General features: G+C 34.7%; 1 protein-coding gene across 11 annotated transcripts in view; it reads left to right on the plus strand.

Moving 5' to 3' along the window:
* Positions 1-12578, plus strand: part of MAGI2 (membrane associated guanylate kinase, WW and PDZ domain containing 2) — a 1374207-nt gene that overhangs the window by 310070 nt on the left and 1051559 nt on the right. The window lies entirely within an intron of this gene.

Raw genomic sequence — 12578 nt, forward strand, 5'->3', positions numbered from 1 at the left:
TATATTTTCTCCTAGGAATTTTATGGTTTCAGGTATTACATTCAAATCATTCATCCATTGTGAGTTGATTTTTGTGTATGGTGTAAGATAGGGGTCCAGTTTCATTCTTTTGCCTATGGCTATCCAGTTTCTCCAACACCATTTAATGAAAAGACTATCTTTTCCCCATTACATATGCTTGACTCCTTTGTCAAAAATTAATTGACCACGTACGCATGCATTTATGTCTGTTTTTTCTGTTCTGTTCCACTGATCTTTTGTCTGTTTTTATGTTGATATCATACTGGTTTGATTCCTAGAGCTTTGTAATGTAATTTGAAATCAGGACGTGTGATGCTTCCAGTTTTGTTCTTCTTTCTCAAGACTGTTTTGGCTATTTCAGGGTCTTTTGTAATTTCATACTAATTTTAGTATTGTTTGTTCTATTCTGTGAAAAATGCTATTGGAACCTTGATAAGGATTACATTATATCTGTAGATTGCTTGGGTCATATGGACATTTTAACAATATTCTTCCAATCCATAAGCATGGAATAACTTTCCATTTATTTATGTCTTCTTCAGTTTCTTTTATCAATGTCTTATTGTTTGCAGTGTATATATCTTTCACCTCCTTGTTTAAATTTATTCCTAAGTGTGTTTTGTTCTTTTTGATGTTATTGTAAGTGTGATTTTTAAAATTTCTCTTTCTGGCAGTTTGTTGTTAATATCTAGAAATACAACTGATTTTGTGTATTAATTTTGTGTACTGCCACTTTACTGAATTTATTATTAGTTCTAACAGTTTTTTGGTAGAGTCTTTAGGGTTTTTTATACATAATATCATTTCATCTGCAAATAGGGACAATTTTACTTCTTTCTTTCTGATTTGGATGCCTTTTATTTCCTTTTATTGTCTAATTGCTCTAGCTAGAACTTCCAGTACTTTGTTAAAGTGGTGAGAGTGACATCCTTGTCTATTTCCTGATTTTAGAGGAAAAGCTTTCAGTTTTTCACCATTGAGTGAAAAATGGTATGATGTCAGCTGTGGGTTTGTCAGATGTGACCTTTATTATGTTGACGTGCATTCCCTCTAAGATTAAGAGATTTATTGCAAGGAATTTACTTATTCAATTATGGGAGCTGGCTAGACAAGTCTGAAATTTATAGGGCAGGCCAAAAAAGGACAAGCTGGAACTCTCAGCCACAGGCTGAAACTGCTGTCCACAGAGGAATATCTTCCTTTCCAGGGAAGCCTCAGGCCTGATATTTTGACCTTTCAACTGATGGAATCAGGATATTCAGATTGTCTAGGAGAACCTTACTTAAAAATCAACTGATTATGGACTTTAATCACATCTACAAAATACCCCATAACAACACCTAGATTCGAATTTGATTGAATAACTGGACTGTAACCCAGTCCCGTTGACAGGGTCTCTCTCTCTCTCTCATAATTAATCCAACTAAAACATCTTTACGTTGACTGGGTATTCATGTTCCATCTTACTTAAAAGCATCAGTTTCTTTAAGTATCACCAAAATATAGTGCCTTTTAGATGAGGTGAGGGAGATACGTTGTTCCTGGATGGAAAGAATATTTATAGAAATAAGTTTTTTTTCAAAAAATCTAATAAATTTAACACAATTTTAATTAAAACTATTAGGTAGTTGTTTAAATTGTCAAAATGATGCTAAAGTTCATCAGGAGGAATAAATGCATGCAAAGTATTATAGATCGTAGAAAAGGAGGGTGGAAGGATAAAAGAAGTGAGTAAGCTTAGTGAAATAAAAGACTTAAAATTTCCTTATCTTGTGACCCAGTCAGCAATTAAAGAAATTTTTCTTATGGACACAATCAAATATGTAGGCAAAGATTTAGCTTAGGTATATTAATTGCCATATTATTTGTAAGAGCAAAATAACTTGTCAATCTTATATTTTTTAAATATCAAATCAGATTAAATGAATTTTGGTACATATAGAAAATATGTAGCCATTAAAATCATGTTGTGGAACATATTTATGGCATATAAATGTGTGCCATAAATATAAAAGATAGATTGTTACATTACCAAAAGTAAGGTATAAAGCAAAAATACATACCGTAATTCCATTATAAGAAACAATTATATGTACTTCCACTTCTGTTATAAATAGGAAAAACTTCACAGTGTCAAAAAAAATTTTTTTAAACTATTTCAATATTGAAATAAATTGGAGGTTGTTAAAAGTTTCTTATTTATAACTGTTATATTTCCTGTAGGATTTTGATAAGAAAGGTGAATTTTAAATAGCTATTGTTTAGCTGAAAAAAATTAATATTGAGCATATTCAGCCTTAGTGGCTATTCTTTTCCTAAAACCACCAGCACTGACTTTAGCAGAGCTCTACTCACTTTTATTACTATTAGTCTCATAGTTAGGATAAACAAAGCAACAAGCTGCATAGATCACCTAGTTCTCAATCCTCAATTGTACCTTAATGCAAACATGTTCCCTAAACAGCTGATTATGCTAAATCCAAATCATTTGGGTAAGAACCTGTGCCTTGAGAACTCACTGGCAGGGATAAATTCTCAGGTTTTAAAGGTAGTTATCTCTGGGTGGTTATTTTATTCTATTATATCCATTTTCTAAATTTTAAACAGCTAGTATTTTATTTCCTTTGTAAAGAAAAATATTAATTTTAAAAGCCATTTCAAATTAATGGTGAAGCTTTGCTTTGTCAGACATTAAATATACCTTAAAGCACCAATAATTAAGACTATACTTTCAGGAATAGACTTTAAAGATCAGTCTAACAAAATAAAAAGTGAAGAGTTAACGTGATAAAAAGGCATTTTGTCTCAGTAGGAAAAGGACAGGCATTAAAATTTTTTGTTCAAGAAATGGATAACCATTTTTTAAAAATGAAATTAAAGTAGATCCTTATCTACCTCCTCACACCATACCAAAATAATTTTTTGATGGATTAAGGATTTTATTGGAAAAAAATAAGACACACAAAGAACTAGGAAAAAAATGCCTGTGACTATAATGTTAGAGAGGAAGTATCTTTCTTAAAGAAACATAAAAAGTCTAAAGGAAAATCACTATAGATTTGACTACACAGACGAGTTAAACTTACAAATTATTTGATAGACACAATTTACATCAAAGCGCATATTGAAGAAAATACTTAAGTGTATTATTAATAGGTAAAGCACTATTATGAATCAATATTAATTTTTAAAAAGAACATGAACAAAGATATAAACAAGTTTCAAAAAATAAATATAAATGACTAATAAACATAAATTTATTTGTTTAACCAGACTGACAGTAATGAATGAAAAGAGTGATATGACATTTTTGCATATTACATTCGTCAAAGTATATATGATCTCTACCTTTGATCTGCCTCTTTCTCTGCCTGTCTCTCTGTGATAGATATCTCAGTATGTTGAAAGTGAAGTAAAACAGAAACTCTTATATTCTTGGCCTGAGTTTAATTAGTACGCAGTATTTCTACAGGGAACTTTGCTTATGCTTATCAAATGGTTTAAGATTTTATATTACCTTTGACCACACAATTCTACTTCTGTGGTTAATCCTAAGAAATTATCATAGAAGAGAAAAATAAACCTAAATTTAAAAAAAAAAATTAGTAGCTACTTTAATTTCTAACAAAAAATTCAATAAATTTTGGTGCAAACATACAATGGAAAATACACAGCCATTCAAAATGATGTTTCAAAGAAGGACCTATTACAAAGGGAAAGAGGAGGATTATAAAACAGCATATATAGTATAACATTCTTGTAAAAAGTATTTACACACATATATGCAAAGAGAAAGTCTGGATGGTCATATACACAATTATTTATAGTGGTTAATTCATGAGTTTTTTGGTTTTTGCTTAATCATACTTCTAAGTTTTCTAATTTTAATATATATTTCATTTTGATAAGGGATTTTATATGTTACCGAAAACATTTGAATTTCAGTAGAATTTGATATTATTTTCTCTAAAGATAAATGTATAATGTTATAGATAACTCTAAGATCTCTAAGAATGCCCTTTGGTAAGTTTCTTTTTTTTTTTTTCATTTTCTTGTTTTTCACCCTAGAACTTTATATTATGCTCAATTTTATTATTCTTTTGGAGAACATATGAAAGCATTTTATTTTGCTCTTATCCTAAAATTGAACTTAATATACTGTCTGACACTTAGATTTCTAAAATCATTCTCCACAAAATAGCACTAGTTTTATCTTTCAAACAACCGAAATCGCGAAAGGACAAACTTGCATTTAAATGTATTAAATGTTCAATTTATTATTTGTCTAACTGTTCTCCCTTCACAGACATATCTCACTTGCTGATAAACCCTTTGGAGACTCAGGGAAAGGAAATTTTTTTTTATATGTTCCCTTAAATTCTTTACTGAAATGGGAAAATAAACAAATGATTATTTAGAAGCCAGCAGCTTTAAACACCACTTGCTTTCTTGCACAAGATTTCATGAAACTATAAAAGAAGAATAATTATTCCTTCCCTTTCCCCTCTTCTGGGCACATCCCAGGTCTATATGTCCATTTACCCTATGATCTCAAACCCAGATAAGGCTTTGCCTGCCAGACAGATATTTGAGTAATCTTGATTATTGTGTATGTCAAGTGTATTATCTGGGTATTCTTTGGCTCAAGCCATCTTGACAGCATTTGGAACACTATTTAAAAATTAGTTTTAGAAATGTAAGGAGGAATGTAGATTAACATTACAGTCCCAAACCAGGGCCTTGTAGGTAGCTTAACTAGATTCTCATCACTCTGAAGTTTTCTTCTCATCCTTCTCTGACTCACACACCCCCTGCCAAAACTGACCTTTTATTAATAATTTTTACCTCAGCCCTAACAATAGCAAAAATAGTAAGAGCTAACATTAATGTGGTTAATCATGGGCAGTGTAAATGTGGTTAAGTGCTTTATGCATTGTGTCAGTTAAGATTAGTTTAGACTATGAATAACAGGAAAGGCAAACTAACTGTAACCTAAATACAAGTTTCTCTTATGTCAAAGGATCAATCCAGGGCTGATAGGGTCACCACCAAGTTGTCAGAGACATTGGCTCCTTTTCTTTTTTTTCTTTTCTTTCCTTTCCTTTTCTTTTCATTTCTTTTCTTTCATTTATTTATTTTTTGTTTATTTTTATTTTTTAACATCTTTATTAGATTATAATTGCTTTACAATGTGTTAGTTTCTGCTGTATAACAAAGTGAAGCAGCTATATGTATACATATATCCCCATATCTCCTCCCTCTTGCGTCTTCCTCCCACCCTCCCTATCCCACCCCTCTAGGTGGTCACAAAGCACTGAGCTGATCTCCCTGTGCTATGCGGCTGCTTCCCCCTAGTTATCTGTTTTACACATGGTAGTGTATATATGTCAGTGCTACTCTCTCAGTTCGTCCCACCCTCCCCTTCCACCCCTGTGTCCACAAAGTCTGTTCTCTACATCTGTGTCACTATTCCTGCCTTGCCACTAGGTTCATCAGTACCATTTTTCTAGATTCCATATATATGTGTTAATATACAGTATTTGTCTTTTTCTTTCTTACTTCACTCTGTATGGCTCCTTTTCTTGTGAACCTCCAGTATCTTCAGCATAGTCCTTCCAACTCATGGTCCAAGGAAGCTGCATAAGCTCCATCTGTTATACCCACATTTGAATATTCCAGCCAGCAGGAAGGAGGAAGGAAAGAAGAAGGTAACAGGTGCATGCCAGCTGTTTTTAGGGAGGTTTCCTGAAAGTGGTCATATAACATTTCTTCTTATTGTAGATATCCAAGAGCCTGGAAAACATAATACTTCATAGTATGTATTCCAGGGATCCCTGTAACTAGATAAAAATTGAGAGTCTTTTACTAAGTGATTACTGGTACAACTGGCCCCCATATGCAATAACTCCCTTGGCTTCACAACAGCCCTTTAAGCAGGTATACCTTAGCTCATTTTGACTTTTTTACAGGCCTTGATTCAGTGCCCTTGAGTTTGGATTAGTGTCTCTTAGGAAGGAGTCTGGTACCCTCAGTCTCTCCTTCCCATCACTCATGGGTGGGGCTCCTTCTATGGACTATTAGGCTTCTTTGATGCTGATTACATGCTGCTTCTTTGGGCCTACTTTCTGCCTCTTTCTTGATTGTCCTAGCTCTGTCATTTTATGTGGTCCTGCAGCATACATCTTCTTCATCCTGGTCCATCCTTCTATAACAGAGCCCTCATTATAGCCCCAGCTATGTTGCTTTCAGTAACAGTAAAAAGCATCAATGTTGATTTTGATACATATTTTAAATTATACAAATTTCAGTGAATATTTTCTGTTTACCATAAGGAAACAGGTAAGACGTAGAAATGGCAGCTTCTCCCTTTTGCTAGACTGTGACTTTGAGAATGCTACTTGATATCTCTGTGCTTCACTTTCCTTATCTATATAATGAAGATAACTGTGATGTCTGCATCATGGAATGGATGTGACAATTCACTAAGTTAATCCATATAAAACCATACCTGGCACTAAGCCCTTGGTGAGGATTAGCTAATAATAATAAGTATAATTACAAGCAAATTTATTGTAACAGTACTTATTATTTTCAGCTCCCTTTCTTATCTTTTGATTATGTTGTGGTTTTATGGCTTTTATTTAGTGACTGTCAGGCAGAAAGAAAGTTTGCTTCTTGTGAGGTTGTTGGAGAGATGGTCAGTAATCTTTTCATAAAATTCATGGCAATATTTTATCCTTAACTGATAAGTTTCTCTTAGAGAATTGGATTGGGTTTTCCATTGTTTGAGGCCTCTTAAATTTATGTCTGTCGGGGAATTCTAAAATAATTCTGGTTGCTAGTGAAATAAACTTGAGAGTCTTCAGAAAAAAAGAGCAGAAGTGATGCATGGGCACAATTGAGTTGCTTTATTTATTTAGGGTTTCCAGAGGTAAAAAGATTTTGATGAATTATCTAAATAGTAATTCATCCTTTTGTTCAAGGAAGGCATGGATCACATGAATATTAGATAATATCAGGGTCTCATTGGCTTCAGATTCCTGAAAACATTTTAACATTGGCAGGTCTAAACGTTTGTTCTTTGTATAAGTTAGAACTTGGGAGGAAGCAGATAACATACTCAAAGGAGTAATTTAGGAGAGTTAAATGAAGGCACCCTTTATAAGTGTGTGGCAGGGTTATGGCAATGAACTCAGGATGGTGAAAAGGCACCCAGGGACTAGAAGTGGAAGGAAGCTGTTGCACAAGAGACGTGAAGGTGTGTGGTATTGAGCAGGGAGAGTGATGGTCACGGTAGAGGGACCACTTGAAAGGACAAGTGGCTGTAGGTAGAACACACCTACTGCCAAAGCTGCTTCCTGGCAGCTTTTCTGACCTCTTTTCTCCCTCACTTTGATCTCTTGCCTGTGCCTCACATTGGCCCAGGATCCAGGTGATGCCCTTTGTAGAGGTCAGCCTCCTGGGGCATAGTACAGGGCAGAGAAAAGGAGAAAGGAGTTATGGAGAGGCCACAGTGCATAACTAGCCCACTTGCATCTTCAAGCTCAGCCCTGCCCCGTACTCTGGATCTTCATCATCCTGAACAGGCATAGTGTGCCTTAGGATATCAGTGCTAGTTATTCTGAGCTTAGAGACTCAGTTACTCAGAGCTGAGCTTCTCCAGGCAAGAGTCATTCTCCTTTCTCATGATTATCATTTATCATTTATCATTTCTGCATACTTGGTTTCTGAATTCCAGAGCAAGCCACTGTAAAAACTTGGCCTAGATTGCCTCACTTACAAAATCTTAGGGTTAGAGCAGCTCAAAAATTCAATTAAAAAAATTCTTTGTAATTCCTGACCTAAAGAAAAGGCCAACCATGAGTTTTCTGTATTAATAAGTCAAAAAGTCAAATTTAAACAAATGTTCTTTGATATAGATCTAAGGCAACTGTAAAACATTTGGATTTAATATAAGTAAATTTTGGGTCAGACCTGTTGCAAAAAGCTAGAAAGAGAGAATGAAATGGTAAGGTTATAAAAGGGAGATAAGAAGAATTGCTAAAAAAAACATCAGGGGTTGATGTAATGAAGCCTGAAAATAGATCAAGATAAGCCCCGCAGATGTGGGCCTTAGGAATCAGCCATCATCAGCTCCTGAGTTAAAATCAGAAATGCCCTGAACATTTATAGGTAGGAGTAAAGAGAAAAGAGTTCCTAGTTTGTATACTGTCTGCAGAAACACAAAATCTATTTATAAACATGTAGTTAAAACTAGAGATTGGGGGCTTCCCTGGTGGCGCAGTGGTTGAGAGTCCGCCTGCCGATGCAGGGGACACGGGTTCGTGCCCCGGTCCGGGAAGATCCCACATGCCGCGGAGCCGCTAGGCCCGTGAGCCATGGCCGCTGAGCCTGCGTGTCCGGAGCCTGTGCTCCGCAACGGGAGAGGCCACAACAGTGAGAGGCCCGAGTACCGAAAAAAAAAAAAGCAAAAAGCTACTAAAGAAATAAAACTCAGTATCATAGTTTAAAACAAGGTCAGAAAACTATTGCTCATGGATCAAATGGCCTGCTGTTTTACTACGGCCCCTGACGTAATTATATGGTTTTTGCATTTTTAAATGGTTTAAAAATTTAAAAGGCGAATAATACTTTGTGATATGAAAATTACATGATATTCAAACTTTTGTGTTCATATATAGTATTATTGGAACACAGCCCTGCCCATTCATTTATGCATTGTCCATTATTGCTACAATGGCCGAGTTCAGCAGTTGTAAAAGACACCATATGGTTCACAAAACCTAAAGTATTTATTATTTAGCCCTTGACAGAAAAAGTTTGTCTACTTCTAGTTTACATGATTCCATTAAAGTACATTTGTATAAAGAAAGAGATCTAGAATAGTATTTAAAACAATATTCTACTATCTTTCTATAATCTTTTAAGCAGTTTAAGTGCTTCCTTTTGTTCAGTTTGGCCTCAGAAATAAAGACAACAATGGTTAGAATCTTGCTGACACAAACATTCTATTTTAGATGAACTATGGTTACATCAGAAATATTTCTCTGAAAGAATTACTTCACTTGGTGTGACATTTCATAGACTATTGAGTCTTTGTTGTTGTTGTTGTTTGTTGTTAAGGGAAGACAGTTCTCTTCTTTCTTTTGGTGCGGTGGGAAAGTAACAAGCTTCAAGAGGAATTATCTTCCATGATGAGGAACTTGAGAGAGAGTATAATCAAAGCTGAAAGAGCTTGAGCACTCTGAGAAGCAAGGATAAAAGTTAGCAAATATAGTCTACTGTGAATAATTGCTGAATAAGAGAGTCTAGGAAAAGGAGTTAATGAGGTAAAATCTGTTAAACTTCAAAGTGCTACAAAATAATGAAAAAGGAATATCTAAGAGTTTTATGAAAGGAAAAAAAGGCTCTTATATCTTAATGCCAAAGTGGAACTGCGGTGAAAAAGACAAACTAGGTGCTGAGCTGTACACTATTGTGAGAACAGTGTGTGATAAATCGAGGAAGTTGTTGTAGCTTGTATGAAGGATGAAATCCACCCAGTATTTAATATAGTATCAGAATTCACCTTCAGTAAAATTTCAATGTGGTCAACAGATACTGTGGATATGACTTACTATGTACGTTTGGGTTCTTTCTCAAATAGAGAAGAAAGGTTTCATACCTGTGACAGAAGGCTTAGAAACCCAAGTAAGGCATTGTTATCTATCAGCTATAGTTTATTATCTAACCACAAATGAATTTAAATTTAGGTCTCATGCATTTAATTTATCTATTTTTGTGTGCATGTCTCTTGAGCTATGAATTCAGATATACTTTTGCTCATATCTATAAAACCTTTAAGAAAATGTTACCTAGGGAATTCCCTGGTGGCACAGTGGTTAAGTATCCACCTGCCAATGCAGGCGACACGGGTTTAAGCCCTGGTCCGGGAAGATCCCACATGCCTCGGAGCAACTAAGCCCGTGCACCACAACTACTGAGCCAGCACTCTAGAGCCCGTTAGCCACAACTACTGAGACTGCGTGCCACAACTACTGAAGCCTGCGTGCCTAGAGCCCGTGCTCTGCAACAAAGAGAAGCCACTGCAATGAGAAGCCTGTGCACCGCAACAAAGAGTAGCCCCCGCTCGCCGCAACTAGAGAAAGCCCACGTGGAGCAACAAATACCCAAAGCAGCCAAAAATGAATAAATAAATAAAAAGAGAAAAGGAAAATTATTTCTTAAAAAAAAAAGAAAATGTCACCTAATATTCTATGGAATGTGTCAACAATCAAGGAATTATTACATTGTATACTAGATAAAAGCTGGTCCTCAAGATCCATCTCTTCCTAAATGGTCTAAGAGAAGTGTGACCACTCATTATTGCCCCTGAGAAATCATGGTGGGGTACATATGGAAAGACATTTTTGTAAAATCAAGCAAAGTATAGCTGAAATAGAAAAAGATGAACCCAGGTAAATAATGTGGAAGGAGAAAGGAATTATCTGTTATTGAAAACATAAATTATTTATGACTGTAGGTATTCTATGCTATTAGGTAATCAATTCAATTCTTGTTTTTCATAATGGAAAAAACCTGAATTAGTATAAACATGAAAAATTTAGCTATGAATTTGTATTGCTATGAATAAGATTAAATGAATATGGTTTTCTTAAAGGAAAAATGTAATTGATTATTGGAGGTGAAATCTTCATTTTAATCACTTGTAACACACATGAATATCCCTTAAATTCAATATTGATTCATTATAAAAGCCTTGAATAAACATTTGTTAAACACTCCATATTCTTATATTTATAACTTTACTATAGAAGCCTTGTTTAAACATTGCATAAACTTGAATGTAAAGTATTGAATCTGTGTTAATGGTAAATGGTGACCATACGAACAACTTGAAGAAATTTTTAAAAGATCTTATTCTTTCATGGATGAAGCTATACAAATCATCCCATATCTATCTACTCTGACAATAGGAAAGCAACCTTGTTCCATTTGCCCTCTAAAGATGTCCCAGAACTTGAGTTTAAAATGAATATTTTTGAATACAACCATTTACTACTCCTGAATAGTTGTTGAAATTTTTAGAAAACATTTCTAATGATCTGTTCTCTATTTGGAGAAATGATCCTGAAATGACTGATTCCTTGGAATTTAGTGAGATTTTTTTTCTTTTCCTTCTACTTATGAAGGGGATGGGTAGAATATATTTGATTGCTTTGAATTACTCTTCTTTATAAACAAAGAAGAAATAAATTAAATCTTTCTATTTCCAGTAACTGGACTCCAAATACTTGACAAATGCCCAAATAAATATTGGGGAGTTCAACTAAGAGAATTAGTATTGAAATGTTCATACTTTTTTAGGCAGAACCTTCCCCTTTGCTAGCAGCAGCTACATAAACTCACTAATGGAATATTTTCTATATTTACAAATGCATATTTTGACGTGTTTATTGAAATGTTTTAAATTGTTCACATTTTGAAAAAGAAATTTTAATTCTAAATGTTTTAAATTGGGAAGATCTTTTAATTTTTCTCACCAAATTGAAGATAAACTTCTGAAACAAAAGAAAAGCAAGATAACATTTTCAGAATCGCAGAGTGAAGACTTCTGAAAATCCACACCTCCAAGAAGCATTAAGAACACTGGCAAAAAAAAAAAAGTCAAAATGTTCTTTTTCAGAGCTCTAGAAATTAACTAAAGGCTTGCAGCAGTCTGAGAAGTGTTTATCCAGGAAAACTGGCTGAATTTCATTAAGAACAGTGCGCTTTGTGGCATTTTAACTTTCCTTAATCCCATATCTCTCTCCCCAACTCTGTATGGTAGGCTTGAAAACCAGTAGCCTCATAACTGTGGTAGCTGAGAAAACCAATGTCATGGGGGAAGAATGGGTTTGGAGTATCACCAAAGTCTAATCCTTATAGAATGGTCATTATTTGACGTGTCTACCAGCTAGCTGAAAAGTTATATTGTCAGGGTTTGTCTTTATTTGACCTAACTCAGAGCTCCCTTTGCCTCATCCCCAAGAAAACTGTTGGAAATAATTGTTTAACACCACAGCTGCCAGAGGTGATGTTAACCATATGGTACTCATGAGAGGCTGGTCAAAAAACATAAAAGGAAAAACTGTGGAATGAGATGCCCATAGGAGGCTTTGAAAAGCTCCAACATATTTCTGAGAATTTAGGAATCCACATGTATATGAAGGACTGCTCACATGTCCAGGAAAGATGTGAAAAGGCCCTAATCTTTCATCTTTGGCTGAATTTTAGGCCCTGTGTGGATAGGAAGTTAAGGCTAAGACATTTATAAACTGCCTGCCAGAGCACTGAAGATGTGCCCCTGCATACACAAAGAGCCCCTCAGCAAAGGCTGGAAGATTTATTGCCTCAAAGAATTTAAGGAAATCTCTTTCAAATTATTAGCTGACCACTAAGCTAAATGATCAGATTTCAGTGGCTACAAACAACAAAGTATGAAGACTTTGAAATGTTTAAAGAAGGAGTCCAGGAAAGTCACCAAATAAACTAACAACAATAACAAACAGCAAATC

The sequence above is a fragment of the Orcinus orca genome, chromosome 9, assembly GCF_937001465.1.
Source record: "Orcinus orca chromosome 9, mOrcOrc1.1, whole genome shotgun sequence".
Taxonomy (NCBI): Eukaryota; Metazoa; Chordata; class Mammalia; order Artiodactyla; family Delphinidae; genus Orcinus; species Orcinus orca.